Raw genomic sequence first — 21,978 nt, forward strand, 5'->3', positions numbered from 1 at the left:
TTGTCAAAGGTTGCACAAGTAAGTGGCGAAACAAGGACCGAAATGTCGTTCTTCATAGTTTTCCCTGGGACCCATTTTGCATCCAAATATGGCTACAGCAAACAAATCAATTTTCAAATTGCTTAGAAGATATGGTGAAAAGAGTATTGAATGGTAAAGTTAATGACACCTACCGAATATGTTCCTTACATTTTTCACATGATTCATATAACTATGAGGAGGATAGAAAAACACTGAATAGGGACGCAGTTCCCACCATATTTGATAAGCTTCCTTGTACCTCTAATAATGACAGTCTTAAAAATTTATATGCTGCTCTTAAACCTGATATTTTTTCTGTAAGCTACGCTGATACTAACACTACGGTATGCACAACAACAACAACTTCAACTTCCACGACCATAACTACGTGCCAATCATCAAATATCATATATACAGTTTCCTCAACATCACAATCTCTAAGCACTGCTTCAATTCTAACAGACAGTGTTACAATTCCTAATTCTTCATTTAGTGACCCATCTCAATATGATCTATGCCAAAAAAATTTCAAAACAAATTTGAATAATCTATCTTCCTCCAGTGAAGTATCTACATATTTTACAGCCAGTTCACATTCCTTGGAAACTTTCTCAACTCCCATGACATTCTTAGTTGCAACACAACCCATCAGCGACCAACTAGCCACAAAATGTTCCTTTCCCTCACCAAATCGACGTAAACAACAGTCTACACCAAAGAAGCGCAATTTTGCTACTAATACTTTGCCCTTTATGTTTCATAAACATAAAGGAATCCAGGTTAAAATGAAAACTAAAAGCCGTAAAATAATGTGCCGTAGAATGTTACTACGTAAAGCATCATCCACAAATTCTGTTCAAAATTTAAAAAAAAAAGAAAAAAAAGAATTTAGTCGCCTGACACAACTTTCTAACATCACAAGTAATTATAATAATAATGAGGCATATAACATTTTAAACCAAGAAACACCAAACCAAAGAGATGAGAACATCTTGGAAATAGCCGAACCAGTCCTAAAAACAAGCAACTTCAGCGGATCCACATCTACACCGTGTAAAATGTCATCCAGTTGTTCCTTACAACTCTCAGACCATAATTATGCTGTCAAATTTATTACAAATACAGATAATGAAAAGGCAAGAAAAGAATCAATTGCATTAGATCCAATATCTCCAATACATTTTGAAAATGAGGACACACCTGTGAATTTGTCTCAGATGGATACTAGCATATCCACGTACATAGACCCAGAAGATAATACTTTCATATGTAATGAGAGTGAAGATGAACTGGATGATTCGGAGAAAATGGAAAGTGAAGAATTGGATACCCAAATCCTTGAAGAATTCTTAGATGTGGATGAACATCTTAATAATGTGGTGGATGAGGCTAAATTTATTGTATTTGAGTCCTGTCTCCTAAAATTATTGAAACTTATTCCCTGCCAATCAAAACGCAAGTGTAATGGCTATTTAACACAGTACAAAAAAAAAAAAAAATGGCTCTTCTATTTCAATTTTGGTCCGCTGTTCCAGAGGACATGTTAGAAATTTATAAGATTCTCAGCCCAAAATTGGATCCCAACCTGCAGGAAATATACTAATAGCAGCCGCTACAGTTTTAAGTGGCAATAGTTTTCTGAAAATTGAAAGCTTTTTGAAAGTTATGAAAATTTATAGTATTTCACGTTCAACATTCTTCAAAAATCAGAAACTATATGTATTCCCTGGGATAGACTTGGAATGGAAAAAGGAGCAATCGAATGTCATAGCTAGTATGCGAGATGCTCCCGCATATCTAACCAGTGACGGCCAGTCGGATTCACCCGGATTTAGTGCAAAATATTGCACATATTCGCTGATGGATGCCGATTCTAAAAAAATTGTGGCTTTTAACATACAGCAAATAATGCCAACAACTAGCTCTGTGGCCTTAGAAAAATTAGCTTTTAAAAATGCTTTAGAAGAGCTTTTGAGTAAAGATATTCATGTCAGTATGTTGGCCACTGATCGACATGTGTCTATCAGAAAAATTTTGCGTGAGGAGTATGCCCATATAGATCATCAATTTGATGTCTGGCATATGGCCAAATCGGTGGGGAATAAGATAGCCATAGCAGGAAAAACCAAAAATGCAGAAGTCCTGAGTTCATGGGTGAAACCCATAAAAAATCACCTTTGGTGGTCAGCAAGAACTTGTGAAAGGGACCCTGATCTTTTAGTTCAATGCTGGCAGTCAGTTCTGGAACATGTAACAAATACTCATTCATGGAATGAAGACGACACCTATCATCAATGTGAACACCCTCCACTGACGGAAGAAAAAATATCCAACACTCGCTGGTTAAAAAAAAATACTCCACCACATGATCTCCTTTCTAAAATAGTGAACAATAAAATTATCCTGAAAGATATACGCCAACTTTCATCTTTCTCTCATACAGGTGAAATAGAAATTTTTCATAGCATGTGTCTGAAATACAGACCGAAAAGGATCCACTTTTTCATGGATTCAATGGTAGCAAGGACCCAGCTTGCTGTCATAGACCATAACCGAAATGTCGGTAGAATTAAATCAGCCATTGTAAACGAAATTCCTGGTGGCGATCCTGTAGGTACCATACGTCACCGTCTGGAATTTTCAAAAGTGCGAAGGGATTGGGTAATTAAAGCTGTCTATAAACCAACTAGCCAAGATTTCCTGTGTGACATTTTAAAAACCATTGTTCAAGTACTCCATAACCCAACTGATAATGTTTGGCAATCCAAAAGGAACAATTTACCTGCCAATATAGCGCCAATACCCAAACCTAACAAAGCAGAAATGGTTGCACAATTCCAATCACGATTTTGATAAATTAGACTTCTCTAAATAAGCTTCCTTTGCATTCTCCACTTTCCTCTGTACCCTCTTCTCCTATACCCAAATACAGTGGTACCTTGGTTTAAAGGGGTTATCCAGCGCTACAAAAAAAAGGCCAATTTTCCCCTACTGTTGTCTCCAGATTGGGTGAGGTTTTGAAACTCAGTTCCATTGAAGTAAATGTAGCTTAAAGGGGTTATCCAGCGCTACAAAAACATGGCCACTTTCTTCCAGAGACTGCGCCACTCTTGTCTCCAGCTTGGGTGGGTTTTGCTGCTCAGTTCCATTGAAGTGAACAGAGCTTAATTGCAAATTGCACCTGAACTGGAGACAAGAGTCGTGTTGTCTCTGAAAGAAAGTGGCCATGTTTTTGTAGCTCTGGATAACCCCTTTAAGAGTAACTTGGTTTAAGAGCGTTTTGGTTTAAAAGCTCACAGTTTTTCAAAATTGTGACTTGGTTTAAGAGCATTGCTTTGGTTTGAGAGCTCCCTGTACTGAGTGTAAGCGCGAATGGAGGAGGGGCATAGTCTGCATAGAGGGGTCTACAGCACTGTACTCTGACCCATGAAGTCTCCCTCACCTTCCTAATCATAGCAGATCCACTTCAGGCTGGGGCTTACATCAGGGGACAGGACTGTGGAGGTAATCTCTTCATAGCTGTAAACCCTCTCTCCCCAGACAGAGAGCTGCATGTATGTGCCCACATCTGTCCTGCTCATTCCTTTATGCTCCCTGCGGTCTCTTGTGTTTCCCATCCTCTCCATTACTGTACAGTAAATTAAAATAGCACATATTCTGCTATTTCTGAATTTTGTATTCATAGATTTGAAATGTTCTTGAGAATAATAATTTGTTTATTTGGGTTGTGGAAAAAATTTTCTTCTTTTCTATGATTTCTTATGTGACAATTGTGTTGATTTTGCTTGCCGTCGCTAAAGGACACCTGTCACCCCCCGTGCCGAGGTGACAGGCTCCGGACCCCCTGTTAGACCCCCCTATACTTACGTGATCCCGCCGGGTCCCGCTTCCTGAGCCGGCCGGGTCCCGGAGATATCAGCTCCCGAAGTCCGGCGCGCGCTCTGACAGCAGAGTCAGACGCCCATAGAGAATGAATGGGGAGTCCGATGCTCCGTCATTCTCTATGGGCATCGGACTCATCTCTCAGCGCGCGCGCCAGGCTTCGGGAGCTGATATCTCCGTGACCCGGCCGGCTCAGGAGGCAGGACCCGCCGGGATCACGTAAGTATAGGGGGGTCTAACAGGGGGTCCGGAGCCGGCACGGGGGGTGACAGGTCCTCTTTAAAGGAATTATGCTTGTAATCCAAGGCACCACTGTACAGTATTTGGTAAGCAGGGTGAAACAATTACATAGCCTAATATAATAGTATTAGCTGGATAAAATGTTGTTTTTTTATTGTTATGCTTTTCCGTTTAGGGTAGACTTTGTAACCCTGGTATAATTGTTCAAATAAGGTTTTAGCAATAATTTTGTGTAACTAAATCTAGTACTTGAAAATTGACACCACTACATAAATAATTTGATGTATGTTGGCAGAGCATGTACATTTGCACCCCAACGTGGTTGAAATCTTTGTGATAATTTGATATGTAATTTACTTCGATGTATTATTGTTTCTCCAAAAAATGATCATTTTTAAATATTCATAAAAAAATATATAAACAAAATCTTTTTTCTGTTTTTATTGTAGCTAAATGAAATATGAACATATGATTGATTTGACATATATATATATTTGTTAAATATATACCATTTTTTGGTATCAACTTTTACAAAAGTTTGCAAAACATTATACATTTTTTTAGAAATTTAGGCCACTTGGAGCATCTCTGGTGTTGTAGTCTGCAAACCATTGGAAGCCAGTGTACTGTCCATCTGGAGACGGGTATTTGACACGAATTGCATTGACAACACATGATGGGATGGGGACACGGCTGCCATCTCCAAGATAGCCATAGATTAGGGCCGAAAAAGAACAATAGGCAATCCAACGGTAGTTCCTTGCAAAAAACAAATTGACATAAATCATTAAATATGTTTAACTTTTTTGGGGGAAAACAGGTACATTAGAGATTGAAATACATCAGGCTTTCATTGGCTCCCCTATATGAGACTACTGGGGAGGGCTACCTACTATATGAGACCATTGTGTAACACTAGCTACTATATGAGACTATTGGGGCGATCTGCCTACTATATGGGACTATTGTGTAGGGCTGCCTACTATATGTAGGGATGGGTACTATTTGGGCACTATTGTGAGGGCTGGCTAATATGTGGTTAAATTTTGTTTGTTTTGGCTAATACATGGTTAAATAAGGGTAGAAGGGCTATTACATGGGTTTGATTTTAATCATGGAATAGCAATATATCATGTAATTAATCATAGTGCACAGTGATGGGAGACACACACCACAGATAATGCCAGAAATGCTGAATGCTTTTATGACAGTGGCAGGACTGCGTCATTCCTGCACCAATAATTATCACGGTTGGCCCACGAGTTTGTCCAATATTTTAAATTTTAACAGTGTGCGTTTGAGTTTCACACCCCTAGTCTGAGCCATTTAGTAAGAATGTCATCAAGAGTGAGGCAGGTATAAAGACTGTTAGGCTGGGTTCACACTACGTATATTTGAGGCTGTATTTTGTCCTCATGTCACGTCCTCATAGCAACCAAAACCAGGAGTGGATTGAAAACAAAGAAAGGATCTGTTCCTTTCAGTTTCAACATTGTGTGAACAGAGCCTTTCTGTGTTTTCAATCCACTCCTGGTTTTTTGTGCTATGAGGCCTGAAATTTCCAGCCTCAAATATACGTAGTGTGAACATAGCCTAAAAAGGGAAGACTGTGCGCATTAATTTTCAGATATGTTATTGTCCAACCACAGTTAGTAAAATTACTAATAGACACTTTTTATGGCCAACACACCTCTTTTGAGATGTTATGTCACATAAACTGTCAACTATAGCTTTTTTTCTCTGAATAAGTGTCTATTATGAATTGTAAATTAATTTTTTGGACAATTACATAGATGGAAATTTATAAAAACCAAAATTTACCTTTATAACAGCCTCCCTTTGTCTGATGACTTACGTTGCTCAGCTCTGATTGGCTGCGCAAGATGTAAGCCATCTAACACTTTTACAGAGTTAGTTACACATCACAGGAGAGAGAGTGCATCATGTGAAAGGTAAAACTATGAAGGAAATAGAAAATTAAGACAACAAATAGAGCAGGAAACAACAAACAGCGTTAAAAAAAAAAACAGACAGACTCAGGAGGAATGGTAAGTGGGAAACATTTTGTACCTATTTCCATCTTGTCGCATGATGTTTGTAGTTACACGATCAGACATACTTAGATAATGCTGAAGGTGATAGTCGTCCACTACCATTAAAAGGAATTGTGGGTGTAAGGACACACACTCGTAACTCTCCCTATAGGTATTGATGGCCGCAAACTCATGGCAGCAGATGCTTTCCTCCACTGAAGGCATTACTCGGCAATGGGAGCACTTAAACCATCCATTATTTTCAAGCCTGCCTTCCACATCTGCTATGGGTAATGGGCGTTCATCATTTGGACCCCACTGTGGATCGTCTTGGAAACAGTATGGATTTAACCTGTTTTCGGCATCAATCCTTTCCTGCATCCTTGCAAGCAAGTTTTGAAAAGCCTTATAGGAATTTTTTTTTTTTTTTATTTAAATTTAGTATTTTGATTATATACAATAAATAATAAAATAAGACTCACAGTGTTTTCTACTACTCTACTTGGACCAGGAGTCAATGGCTCTTCTTCTGAGACCTAATGAAAAATTTCACAAATTAGAGAAAGCACATTTATAAATAATTAAGATTAAATATATTAATTTAAAAGTCATAAAATGTTTGTTACCAAACTTGAGTGAAAATCAGAGGATTCGGTCACAACTTCTGATCCAATACTGAGTCCATCGAAAGTTATTTCTTCATCGGACTACAGAAATTTTTTTTTTTTAAATAAAATATTTAAAGGGGTAGCTCAACAAAAATTTTTATATTTCTAATCAACTGCTGCCATGAAGCGCCCGAGATTTGTAATTTACTTCGATTAAAAAATCTCAAGCCTTCCAGTACTTATCAGCTGCTGTATGCCCAGCAGGAAGTTGAATTATTTCCAGTCTGGAGAGCAGGAGAGGTTTTCTATGGGGATTTGCTACTGCTCTGGACAGTTCCTGACATGAACAGAGGTGGCAGCAGAGAGCACTGTGTCAGACTGGAGAGAATACACCACTTCCTGCAGGACATACAGCAGCTGATAAGTACTGGAAGACCAGATTTTTTTTAATAGAAGTGAATTACAAATCTCTTTATGTCACCAGTTGATTTTAATGAAAATGTTTTTTTGGTCCATCTATCTATCTATTTCTCTATACCATTTTCCCCAACCAGGGGTATGAATGTCCATATACAACGAATAGTCCGCAGCACTCCAAAGTTGTGAAACAAATGTGGTATTTATTCCAAATAAATCATAACATCATAGTGGTGACATGCAGCAAATAGTTGTATATCTATCCATCTATCTATGTCCTATCTATTATATATATATATACATATCTATCTGTCTATCTATCTCTCTATCTCGTATCTATCTATCTCTCTATGTACATATCTATCTATCTATCTATCTATCTAGCTCCTATCTATCTATCTATCTATCTATCTATCTCCTATCTATCTATCTATCTATCTATCTATCTATCTATCTATCTATCTATCTATCTAGCTCCTATCTATCTATCTCCTATCTATCTATCTATCTATCTATCTATCTATCTATCTATCTCCTATCTATCTATCTATCTATCTATCTATCTATCTATCTATCTATCTCCTATCTATCTATCTATCTATCTATCTATCTATCTCCTATCTATCTATCTCTGCTTGCCCCCTGCTACTTCCATAACCCCCCCCCCCCCCCCAATGGCTACACTCACATGCTCGCCAGACATTCACAGAGGCATCACAGGGATGACAGCACAGTCACGCTTGCTACCATGCTGTCATCCATGTGTTCCCTCTGCGCCCGCCTGCTCAGCCTGTGAGGGGAGCTGTTTGGGGGGGGAGGTGTAGGGGCCGGGTGCCATTGTTCAAGGAGAAAGGGGCAAGCAGGGTCCTGTGGGCAGCGGGGATTGGCACCATCATCCAGCTCGCCAGACATTCACAGAGGCATCACAGGGATGACAGCACAGTCATGCTTGCTACCATGCTGTCATCCAGGTGTTCCTCTGTGCCCGGCCGCCCGGAGCGCAATTCACAGCGGGGCCCCTCTATGAACTCCCCTCGGGCCGGTTACGGTATAACAATATGGAATGGTGTGTGTTCTGTGTGTTTTACCATGTTGTGGATGACTCTGGACCTTCTTTCTGCACAGGCAATCTAAGCAGGGAACCACTTCCTGGACACGCTGTGACTGTTATTATCTGAGAACTAGCATGACACGCCTCCATTCTAGCTGCGGGGGCGTGTACAAGTGACAGGCAGTAATGTGGGCGGAATAATTAGCCTGAGGGGCCGTCGATGTGGGCAAAGAATTCCAGCACTTGGGCGTGACTAACAAGTGCAGAGGATGATGGGTGATGACATGGCCAGACAGGAAGAAGCAAGATTTACAGCCTGGAGGAAAGGGGGGACTGTATGGACAAAACAGTGGTATAGACGGCGATGAATCAGTCTGATACAATGGTATGTTAAGTTCATAGCAAGCTAAGAATGGTTTTTTTTTAGCAAACGCTGGATAACCCCTTTAAGGGTGGGTTCACACGTAACGGAATCCCAGCAGATTTCAGTCTGCAAGTTTGCAGCAAAATCTGCTGCAATTTCCCTCCTGTCACTTTTAATAGGATTATATATTTGCAGCACAATTGTCATCCCACTGCGAGTATGTAAATGGCAGCCGCCTTAACCCTCTGAGGCCCAGTGCATACATTACCAAGTCCATGCTCCGGCTTGTTCTGTGGCTCAAGGCGTCTAGACATTCGGCTCAGCCAATCAGTGTGCTGCCCCACAGCAGCTACTGATTGTCCAGACACTGGGAGCCCCCAAAGCAAAGCGTGGACCTGGTAATGTATGGGGGAGGGGGGGGGGTTAAGGTGGCTTCCATTTACATACTCGCAGTGGGATGACAATTCTACTGCAAATATGTAATCTTATTGAAAGTTACATTCGCAGCGTGAAATGACTTACAGGGGCCACCCTGGTGTTTCCCTATTTAGGTCCCAAAGCTCGCAACAGAGTGAGGACCTGAGGGACTACGTATCAGGGTGGTTTGGTGCTCTCCCCACTAGGAGGCACCCCTTGGCAACAGGCTTCATTCTCTGGAGAGAGGGATATCTGTCTATTCCTGTGTTTTGAGACTCGTAACTGAGGCTCCACGGACCCCTTCTTTGCATATTCGAATTTTGTAAGGGGCAATCAGTGGAGACTCGTAAATGAGTACTCCATTGGATTTTTTTGCTGTTCTCCCTGTGTTCAGTGATTGTTGTTTTTGTTGGTCTATTTTTCATTGCCCCCGGTAGCCAGAATCCTACTCCACACTGACGAGGGGCAAATACCCCGAAACAGTAGTCTGTGGATAGATGCCTAGCCTTGTTAACCCTTGTCTTATGTCGTTATACTCGCCACAGAGTTAGACTTTGACTTACAGGGGCCACCCTGGTGTTTCCCTATTTAGGTCCCAAAGCTCGCAACAGAGTGAGGACCTGAGGGACTACGTATCAGGGTGGTTTGGTGCTATCCCCACGGACCCCTTCTTTGTATATATATATACACACACACACACACAGTTGTGCTCAAACGTTTACATACCCTGGCAGAATTTTTGCTTTCTTCTCTTTTTTTCCCAGAGAATATGAATGATAATACAAAGACTTTTTTCCCACTCATAGTTAGTGGTTGGGTAAAGCCATTTTTGTCAAACTACTGTTTTCTCTTTTTAAATAATAATGACATCCAAAAACATCCAAATGACTATAATCAAAAGTTTACATACCCTGGTGATTTAGGTCTGATAACATGTACAGAAGTTGACACAAATGGGTTTGAATGGCTACTAAAGGTAACATCCTCATCTGTGACCTGGTTGCTTGTAATGTATGTGTGTGCAGGACTCTCTGAAAACTAGCGGTGTGGCTGTTTCAAGATGCACAATAAGGAGGCATTAAAGATAAATGGGCTGCATGGTTCAGTCACCAGAAGAAAGCCATTACTACAATATGCCAGGGAGAATCGATTTTTTACGAATATTCGAACGCAATCGAATAGCGCAAATATCGTACTATTCAATCGAATAGCTATTTGATCCAATACTATTAGCTCATCACTAGTTCAGCAAATACTGGAGGCAATCATCAGCCCAGAAGCTGCGCATGGGACGCATGGGACGTTCCAACATGACAACGATCCAAAACACAAGTTTTTTTGCCTAGAACAATGAGCAGCTTTACCATCTGAGAAAAGAAAAAGCCTCATCCACAACTACCACAAAAGACTTCAAGTTGTCATTGATGTTAAAGGGGAAAAAAGGACAAGAAAGCAAAAATTCTGCCGGGGTATGTAAACGTTTGAGCGCAACTATATATATAGAAACTGAATTTCCAACCTATTGGATCCTCTTATCTTCTTAATTATAATACTAAGACATTAGTATATTTATTCTAAAACCCTTTACCTTTATTGATGTTTATAAAAAATATCCTTATTTGCACACTAAAATTCAGAAATCTTCACAAAAAGTCGTCACCATATGTGCACTTTTTCAAATATGTGATGAAATCGAATAGCGCAAATATCGTACTATTCAATCGAATAGCTATTTGATCGAATACTATTCGCTCATCACTAGTTCAGCAAATACTGGAGGCAAAAGGGGAAAAAAGGCCAAGAAAGCAAAAATTCTGCCGGGTATATAAACTTTTGAGCGCAACTATCTCTCTCTCTCTCTCTCTCTCTCTCTCTCCATATATATATATATATACATACATACATACATATGACATACATATATACATACATACATATATATGACACTGAATTTCCAACCTATAGGATCCTCTTATCTTCTTAATTATAATACTAAGAAATTAGTATCTTTATTCTAAAACCCTTTACCTTTATTAATGTTTATAAAAAAAATATCCTTATTTGCACACTAAAAATCTCGAAATCACAAAAAGTCGTCACCATATGTGCACTTTTTCAAATTTGTGATGAAATATTCAAAGAGAACAAGTCCACCTCTTTAGGCCTTATGCACACGTTCACTACTTTTTTTCAAGTCCGTAGATTCCTCCCGCTATCCACCTAAACAATCCTGCTAAAAAAAATACGGATTGGGCATATGTAGTGCATCCATAGTGCATCCGTATAGCTGTAAATCTTTTTTCAACATGTCAATTATAACTCATCTGTATTTTTTTTATGGAAATACAGATGCCAATCCATAAAAAATAACAAATCCCATTGATTTCTATGAGAGGATGCGTAAAAAAATCTGGGTCCGCACTAGGACATGTCCTCTTTTTTTTCAGTATTGGTTTGCGTCCAGGTAATCTACTGAACATGTGAATAGCCCAATAGACAACAATTTGCACTAACTCGAATATGGAAATACAGTTCCGTAGATTACGGGACGTGTGAATAAGGCCATACTGCACTTTTATCACGCCCAAGTCTTTTATTGTGGATATTTTTTGTATATATGTGTCCCAGTTTGTGTATAGTACTTAGCGATCTTTAATCATTAGCTTGTCTCTTTTTTCTTTTAAACTACAACTCGAACTCGAACCCGAACCATCAGCATTTGACTCCCGCTGCCTTCCCGTTCCGTGGGGAATGTGGAGACAGCCTGAGTACAGCCTGGAAAACAGGGATACAGCCTAGGTAATAGGCTGTATCCCTGTTTTCAAGGCGGTACTCAAGCTGTCTCCACCTTCCCCTCAGAAGTGGAAGGCAGTAGGAGTCAAATGCCGATGGTTCGGGTTCGTACAAACCTGAACCTCGGCCCTGTTTGATCATCTCTACTCATGTCCTGTTACAGCCTTATTATAATATGCAATTTATTTTACTCCATAAAGATCACTGTTGTGTATTTGTTTAAACTTAATTCACTCTTTTTCTCCAGGTTTCTTTTTTTTTCCTTTGAGCTACATACACATCCTTGTGTATGTAGCTCTACACAACATTTCCCACTCGTCGGTGGTCATCAGGAGCTATCACGTCCAGCCTTTTACGGGGCGTCTATCTTCTTTTGTGTCTTGTGCGGCACTGGTGACGGTCATGTAAAGCTATATCAATTTACATCTGTGAAATCTAATTTTCTGGAAAGCAAATTTCAGGGGCCTAGAACATCATGTGCAAAGGCAGTACAAGCAAGTTTTATAGAAACTCACGGCTTGAAATACATTAGTGGTTTCTTGGACTCAAACTAAAATATCACTATTTCAGTACACAGCATACAGTATTGTTATGTAGTGAGTGTAGAACTATGTGACAATTCAAGGCTTTTAGTTAGATGTAAGGCAATAAAAACGCAGCATGATGTCACTTTAGATGTTTAATACCTCAATACTTCACTTTCATGAGTTCCCCTGAAGATGAATGTAGTAATAGCTCTGCTTCAATCAAACCAACCACTTCTAAATGTGGCATTCAGCAATTTGTGCTTATCTGTTGTATTCTTAAGGCTATGAGATAACACACACATTGCAGGCTTTGTTTTCTTATAATATTGGAATGATGAAATTGGAATGATGGAAACCCTATTTAATATTAAAGTTGGTTTTCCTTTTTAGTTTATCTTTACATTCACGTTACATTATTATGACTAGAAAGGAGCGAAGCAGTCAGAAATTTGTTTTGCAAGCTTTGTGAATTTTCGGTCAAACTCGTTAAGATTCAGAAATCGAATCTTAACAAATTTCATTAAAACAGACCAAACTATAATAGCTACAACACTGGGACTATTACAGAAGGTCGAATTTGTTAAAGCATGTTGATTTCCGCCATTCCTCTCCTGTCTGTCCCTAAATCACTCTGTTAGTCTTTCCCTGCTCTGCTCTAACTACCTGCTGCAATCCTGCTCTCTCCTCCACACAGAGCTAACTGGCCACCTGCATTAACAAACCGCCTTAGAGGCCTGCAGTTGATTGGACGAGTGCTAGGGATTATGGTTAATCCTTTCATCTCGGCCAGTGACACTCCAGACAACATATGCGGTCACCACTTTTTTTTCTTTCTCAATGCTTTTATTGAAAAAGTGCAATAGAAATGTACAAACATTGAGAGCGGCATTCCGCTTAGCAATAGAGCAATTTACAGTGGTGTAAAGAACCATCAAACCAGCCAACAACAAGAAAGCCAATAACATGTAGCTCTAGTTGTATACGCCTTTCTTGAAAAAAAGACATTTCTTTCAAAAAACCACAAACAGAGAAAAACCAAGAGAGGTTTAAAGGGGATTCCGCAAAAAAGAAGGGAAAGAGAGAGAGAAGGGGAAAGAAGAAAGAGAGGGAGGTGCCTGCACGGTCCAAGCAGGCGTAAAAAGGGGTCCTTTTAAGAGGAGAGAGTCACACTGTAAGCTTGATCACTTAGCGCTACAGCTCTATTTTTGTAAGAGGGAGAATCCAGAAAGGCCATCCACGGAAACCACATCCTGGCCGTGGGTTAGGGTTTGTTAGAACTCTACTTTGAGTTGCTCCATTCTCTGTAAATGCATGATCTCCTCAAACCAGTCAGTTATCGTAGGGGAGTCTCTGACCACCACCTTCGTGGTATCACCGTCTTAGCTGCTAGCAGGAGGAACTTAACAAGTCCTTTTTTTAAGTTTCGCTATGGGCCCAGGGAGAATCAGTAGCAAGATCATGGCCGGGTCATTTGTTAAGGCTATTCCAGTGATGTCTCATGTGATGTTGACCACTTCCAACCAAAACCCCAGAAGTCTGTTACAGACCCACCATATATGTCATCGTCCTCCTGGCCATCTCACTACTTTTTATTTTTATTTTAGGGGGGGATTTTCAATAACAAAGCGAATTCACAGCGAATCTTGATTTGCCAGATTCACGCCGCACATCTAAAATTATGACCACCAACAAATACCCAGAGGTTCCACTGTGCAGCACGGACAAAGCTTCATACCCAAATCGGTTGGGAGTGTGTTCCACATGGATGACTGGGCCCAGAAAAGGACACCAAAAAAATTCCCCAAACTATAACACTGCCACCATTAGCATAAAAACTCAATGTACAGTAATGTCTTTCTGTGTGAAGGGGTTAATTATATGCACATTTAAAGCAAAGCTTAGATCAGGTCCAAGGCCATATTTAGAGTTAGTGCTTTTATAGATAATTTTACTGCCCATGTTCCCTATTAGTTAATTGGGATAAGATGTCTGTACACTAGATAGCTAACAAGCTTTTGACCACCAGCTACCCATCCTGACTCCCCCTACACCGACGCACTAAGCATATGGTGCCTGTTTTTTTATTTTTTGATGGGGAGAAGGAAAGCAGGTGCACTTTTGGCAATGGCTTATCTTCTACTGATAAAGAGATAATTTGTTCACCCTGGCATTTTCCTAAACTGCCTGCTGCAACCCGCAATACATTGTAGTCTTTAAAACCCTAATTACATGGGGCAACTAGAGGAAGCAAGCGAGTGCCAACCAGTCAGGTCAGTGTTCGCTTGCTCCCCATTGCCCGCTTGCTGTCGGCCCTATTACACAAGGGTAAGAGCCGGGGGGCTGCCTGGGTGATCGCTAGATCATCCGAGCAGCCTATAGAAGATAGCGACAGTCTGCTGTCTCTGATCCTATTACACGGAGCGTTGTGCATGTCGGCTGATTGTTGTTTTCTATTACTTAAACCAATTATCTGCCATAAGGGTTCATATCGGCCGAATACGGATGATAATCGCTTCGTGTAATAAGGCCTTAAGTCCATTTGGTTGGCAGTTGCCAGTCAGTGCCAGTAGCCAAAACTTTTCATTTTGGCCCAGGAGCTTCACATTTAAGGGGTTTTCTAGGCCTATAAAATGTTTTAGAAAGTTGTGGAATGTTTTAAAAATTAAAAAGATTTTTTGACCAATTGTCTCCTCTACAATCTGGTGGCAGTGTGTAATGGTTCCTCTTTCTGCCATATCCAGTTAATCTAAACTTTAACTTTGGATTGCATGTGTACTATGCTTTAAACTGTATCTCCAGAAACATTTGGTGCCTTTGATATCATTTTGTATGCTTTTTCTTGTTTGTGCAAGGTAATAATCTCTATACTTCACTTATTGAGCTAGTCTCCTGACTTAGCTCATGTTTAGGGAGCCTATTACACAGCTTTGTCAGGGCTGTGCAAACAATTGCTAGATTGTTATGCGGCACTTATTTCTTAGTCACAGTTCTGCAATCAGCAGATGAACAAGCCTTTTACACACAGGAATAATCACCCTATCTAATAGGGCCCTTAGCAAAAGCAGAGCTGTGGTAACCCAGAGGAGTAGTTGGAGCAACTTAGGGTAGTAGTCTCTTGGCAAAGTCTCTAGTAATGTCACATGTGGCTTTGTTACTAGCTTACCCTATGGATCTCTCCTCTGTGGAATTCCAGCACCTTTTTGACAACTGAATTGCCCCCGTACAATTGACAATTTACTGACAGAGATTAAGGGAGTGACTTCTGATAAAGCACAGTGTTGTGAAGTTACAATACTTTGACTAGATCTAGATTTTTTTTTCCTGTTTTATTAGGTAAGCTTTGTACAAGCTTTGAGCACTTTAATTTTGGTAATGTTAAAGTATGCAGCTTTAGTGTTGCTAATAGAAATGATGCTAGGCTGTAAATATAACAATATTACAAATATAACAAAATTAAAAAATAAAAATACATCCTAGAAGTGTAATAGCTTTATTTAGTTATTTTGGCCTATACTTTAGTCAGTAAGTTTGAGCATTTTTCAAGTCGATGTTTTTCCCTGAACATGGACTTCAATGCTGATGTCCATGTTCAGGTCAAAATGCTGACCCAAAAGCACCTGCTCCATCAAGGAAGGGGTTATGTAGTGACCCCTTCCTTGCTAGAGCGGGTTGTCAGACACGGCACACAGTTTTCTGTGTTCCGTGTCCTGGGGGCCGGGGGAGGCAGAACGGCACAGTCTGGTCCACAGAGGGTTAAATGAACCCCCTGTGAGCCAGATTGTGCTCCATTCTGGGGGGGGGGGGCACCGGGGGATAGTTAGCTTACCCTCTGCTTCAGCCACTGATTGGCTGAAATGAGGCTGTAGCATTGTCAGCTCAGGCAATCAGTGGCTACAGCAGTTCTTTGGCTGCAGCCGCTGATTCACTGGCTTCATGTTTAAAATATGGCCAGTCCCACCCTGGTGCTACTAGGCTTCTGCTGTTTGGTTTTTAAACCTGGCTGGTTATGGAAATATTGGGATAATTTATTTATTTTTAAAAAATGCATAGGATTTCTCTTTCTTTCATAACCAGACAAGTTTAAAAACCAAACAGCAGCAGCCTAGTAATACCAGGGTGGGAAGGGCCATAATACCAGCCTGCTACCACCCAGTATAGGAGCACCAATTTTGATGCTCCAGGACTACTGGTAACAGTCTCTTACCAGTACCCCTGGTGCAGTGGGAACTGGGGTAATATTGGGGGGGGGGGGGGGGAATAGTGTTAGCCATTTTATACCTGCTAACACTAGGCCCCAACTTAGTAATGGATGCTGTCTATCAGACAGCTTCCACTACTAAGCCTGAAATAAAAAAAACAATAAAACACAACACAATAGAGAAAAGCCTTTTTTAAAAAAAAAAAAAGAAAAACCCCACACCCCTCTTTGACCATTTTATTTTTTTAAAAAATCATGTAGTCCTCCGAATCCCATGAAATCCTCTGGATATCGATATCTGAAAAACAAAAAGGAAAAACACAGTACAAAAAATGGCCAGGAGTAGAACACCTATCATTGTGACAGGTGTTCTACACCTTACAATAGGCAACATCTTGGCAGATGTTGCTTACAGTCTGCCACACAAGGGGTTAAGTGAGAATGCATGGCATCCACAGTTAACCCTTTGTGTGCCAGGCTGAACAAAGTGGCCCCCAGGGGGTTAATTGAGGATGCATACCATCCTCACTTAACCCTATAGGGGCCACATTGATGTCACAATGTACCCATCAGAGCAAGGAAGGGGGGTAATGGCCCCCCTTCCTTGCTAGGATGGGCACAGTGCTGGGGGGAGAAGGGGGGGCCTTATTGATACTCTTCATTCTTCAGCAGAGCCTGGCACATTGAGCTACAAGTGTGCCGGGCTCTGCCTCTTCAAAGATGGAACCAGTGAATTAGCAGCTGTAGCTGGGACACTGCGGCAGACGCTGATTGGCTGAGATGATGATGCTCCAGCGTCATTTCAGCCAATCAGCGACTGAAGCAGTGTCCCTGCTCAGCCACTGATGCGAAGAAGATTTGGAGAAGACCGGAGGGTAAGTTAACCCTCCCCTGCTGGCCCCCCCTGGATTGGAGCACAGTCTGGCCCCCAGGGGATTAAGTTAACCCCCTGGAGACTCCTTTGAAGTCTATGGGAGAAAAACACCACAGTTTGCCAAAAAAAAAGGCCAAACCCTCAGCCTGCTACATTTTGCAAAAACTGCCACAGAGCCGCTAAAACGCCACAGAGGGGAGAAAAACACCAAACAAAAAAAATGCCACATGTGCAAGGCAAATCATAAATGTCCATTGACTTCCAGCTAACATCTGGCCTCCATGGCATTTTAAATGGCGTTTTAAATGGCCTTAAGCTACACTTCTTTTTCTCTGAGCATCTGAAAATACATGGTTAGACTAATTAGGCTAGACCTCCATACATTGGATAATCAAAGTTGGGCTTTTAGTTATTTTACATGAAAAAAATGCCAAATTTACTAAGGGTAATCAGATTTACTAACGATCTTAGTAAATCTAGGCCTCTATGTATGAATTAAAGCATATACAGGCAACTCTGATGATTGCACACTGAAACTTAGTACAGCTTTTGTCTTACTAGAGGTAACCACAAAACTATATGACAAGAACCTGACAAACTGTTTCATACTAAGAGGCCACATACTTGTTTTGCAGAAGAACCCTATGCTATTGTACCTGTGTCTGCCCCTACTAACACAGAAGTGAATACAATGGAACGTTTTTATAAGATATTTCTTTATTCTTCTCTTACTTTGCACGTATTCCTGACTTAGGCTAAAAAATACATTACATTTTACGGCATCACTAAGCTAACCCACTCCATATGTAGAGCATTCTACATCCGAGAAAACGTAACATTTCTCTGTTATGATCTGCTTGGGAAGATGTACCAATATATGATAAAATGGCTTTGGGCAATGACTTAGAGGTCTATTAGTATAGCTTTCACTGAGCTGTGTTCCCTGGTTGCAGATTCATATTTCCATTTTATATGACACAATGAATGTCCTGCCACTTCTTGGTCAGGAAGAAGTTAAAAAAAAGGAACCACAACACAAATTGAAGAAGATAGTACCATGCCACATACTTACATTTTTTTTCTAATTTCCAATAGATCAGGTATCCTGACTTCATCTCCTGTAAACCCGCTTTTGAGTCATTACATTTTGCTGCTCAAACTCTCTCTAAATGGTATCTCTAAAGTATTAAAGAACATACTGGCAGCCCATCAAAAGAAAGGGTCTGAGGTGAATGACCCTCATAGAAATTCAACAAGTGAAAAACTTAGGGGCAATTGCCACTTACAGTGTAGTTATTGTTCTTTTATCTCCCTCTAGAATGCATTCAAGTGCATACTATATGTTTTCTAACCAATTTGCTATGTGACCTGTTTCTTATAATTGAGTTTACTGTTTTCTTTCTCTTGGCTTCCAGTTTGAGATGCAGGTCTGTAAAATCTAAAAGCAAGACATTAAATAAAGGCACAGGACAATTTAGAAAAGTACATTTTTGAGCTTTATTAAAAGCAATGAAAGCAATTTACAAGAAGAAAACGTGGATCTTAGCTGAAAAATGAAGCAACTTTGCGTGGCTCTTAACATTTGAATCAAAAGTCATGAGACATTTAAAACTAATACCCCATTTCTACCTGGATAGCTGACTAAACTGAAAAACAGGATTAGTGTTAAATTTGATTAGAAACACCTGTTTACACTCCAGGTATCATAACAATTTGTGTGTTTCACAAAATACTCACAAATCTATTTGCTTGTGTATATGGCCATCTTCACACATGGCACGAACAGTGGCCATTGTGTGACAGGGCCGTGTCACAAAACGGCCGCTGTCTAAGATGTTCACCCGGTCGATACTGCAGTATGAGTAAACATCTTAACTGGAATTATATGCACATTCAGTTGTGCCTGCACTCCAATTATCCATAGTACACAATGTAAAGTATGGCCGAGAGCCTTACTTTACATTGTGAGCACAGTCTATTTTGTGTAGCTGCTGTTCACTGAATAGCAGCCGCACAAAATAGACATGTCAGTTTTCTGTGTAGCCACGTAGAATCCTGACCGTAGTGTATACATTGTGTGTATACACTGTGGTTACATAGGTTGTAATGTAATTGGCCGCTGTCATTAAACAACGGCTGTTATTGCAAACCTGCAAAAAAGGCAGCTGTTTAATGAAAAATACAATGTGAATGAGGCCTACAACCAGTGTTGGACTGGGGTACCTGGGGCCTACCAGAGGAATTGATTCTTGGGGCCCACCAAAGAAGAATCGGTAAAAAGCAACATACTGACCCAGCCCTATCCTGGATTCATCTGGTGCTGCAACAACTCCCTTGAGAATGACATGTTTTCAGTCAAACTAAAACTCTCAGAATACCCTACACTTATGAAGCTTTAATGAAGGGCATGTTGGGAGTTGTAGTTTCAGAGAGAACAAACCTTTAATAATTGATTGTTGTGCAGAAGCTTCTGGTGGCTCTACTCTGTTACAACCATCAGCCCTGAATGTCCAGCACTATATCTTTCTCCAGTGGCAGCTCATATGTACTACAACTCCCAGCATATCCTGATGCTGGGAGTTGTAGTGCTTGCAGCTGTTGTAGTTGGAGGGTCTTAGGTACATTGTACACTGAATGCTTTGTGGGAGATCAGAATACATAGTTATGTGAGGGCTCAGTGTGTGGAAGTGACCCCAGAACAGCACTAATATATATATTATCACCATACTGTACCTCTCAACATACCATCACATTATTACTGACCAAATCATCCATCAACATACTACTACCCCTTCATCCTCCTGCTCCTCCATCATCATACTACTACCTCCTTCATCCTCCTGCACCTCCATAATCATACTACTACCCCTTCATCCTCCTGTCCCTCCATCATATTACTACCCTTCCATCATCCTCCTACCCCATCATACTACTAACTCCTTCATCATTCTCCTGCCTCTCCATCTGTATTTAAAACAAAAAATGCTATACTTACCTCACCTGTATGATTCCTCTAGTGCCCCAGCAACTCCTCTCCCCAGTCTGAGATCGCTAATGCCGGAAGGGGGCGGGACTTCCGACAATGGGGGGGGCGGAGCTATCCGGGACATGCTCAGGACATGGGTTTGCTGGGACTGCCCGATTCTGAGGAGACAGCCCCGGCAAAACCATGTATTTATCCTGCTGTAGCACTTCCGACGCTGGGGTCCACTGAGAAAAGGCAGCATCACCCTATGGCTGTCTGGGGGCCCCAGCTGCTTGACGGTAAGTGGGAGTTGGGGAGGGGCCCACCGGAGGATCCCCCGGTCCTCCAGTGGCCCAATTCGACACTGCCTACAACTGTATTCCAGCCCTTCTTCTGAGCAACCAGGGTTCAAGCTGCAAGTCATAAACTACCTTTACTCTATAATAGCTTAATAAGCACCCGGACACCATAAAAAACAGGCAAGGAACCACAGGTACCAACACAGTAAGAAAGAGATTGTCTTCTAAATAAAAACAAACACACAAAAAAAAAACATTATTTGCAATACTCCTTCACTGTTTAGCTATCTTACAATTATCTTTAGCTAAATGTCAGGATTGTTCAGTAACCTGGTGTGAACTGCACCTGTTTTGCTTTTGTGTGACACACCCTTGCTTCTCAGCTTCCATGCAATGCAGAAGTTAAGTTGAGAAGCTGTGGAATTTGATTAACACAGCTGGGTGGTCTGTTTGATTGACTGGTTTCTTTGTCTGTCTGCAGCCTGGAGAATCAGAGCGCCGGTCCAATGAGGATCCGGACCGGGCTCTTGTTCAGCATAAAACAAAGCTGAGGAAGAGTCCCAGCGCTGGTTATTAGATTAATACCCTGACCCATGCTTCCCCTTGTCTATTCCTGCGTTTTCCTTCCTAACGCCCTCTGATTGCCCGACTTGTTTTCTGACCTTCCACCTGACTTTTGACTATCTGATTTGGTTGCTGATTTTGTACTGCGTTGCCCGTTTGGTTCTGACTTGGCTTGTTTACTATACCATATTATGTTTGTATGTCCTTTTCTGTGTTCCACATATACAGCATAGGGAATGCCTTTGTGGTGGTCCACGGCCGCGTAGTGTCGACTGAGGCAAGTAGGTAGGGACAGTGGGTGGTATGAGAGCTAGGGCCCACTGTCATGTCCTGTCTGTACCTCCCTGTCCTGGCACTAAATGCAACACCTTAAAGTGTACCTGTTGTTATAACTTTCAAAATCTAAATCAACAGTATATGTGAAATAAAGCAAGTTTGCCTCATACATTAATTATTTTTTTGTTGTTATCATGCGGTAAAACGAAGCTGAACTTACCAGAAATCCAGGTCCAGTCTCCAGAAGGCAGATTTTCTGACTTGTGCTGGTTGAAATAAAAAACAGACTAAACACAGGAATTCCGGCCAGTACAGAGAGTCAATGTTTCCATCAATCACACGACTGCCTTCTCTGTGAGTGCTCAGATGACCTGGAAAACGGAAAACACAGGACTTCCTGTTTTCTGACGATTTAAGAAAAAAGAGTCACAAAAGAGGAAGTGCCGTGT

General features: G+C 40.9%; 1 pseudogene; it reads left to right on the forward strand.

Annotated features, from left to right (window-relative positions):
• Nucleotides 1-641: 641 nt before the first annotated feature.
• On the forward strand, nt 642-4,607 carry LOC138782810 (uncharacterized; annotated as a pseudogene).
• The last annotated feature ends 17,371 nt before the right edge of the window (nt 4,608-21,978 follow it).

This window comes from Dendropsophus ebraccatus, chromosome 1 (assembly GCF_027789765.1).
Source record: "Dendropsophus ebraccatus isolate aDenEbr1 chromosome 1, aDenEbr1.pat, whole genome shotgun sequence".
In the NCBI taxonomy this organism is placed as follows: Eukaryota; Metazoa; Chordata; class Amphibia; order Anura; family Hylidae; genus Dendropsophus; species Dendropsophus ebraccatus.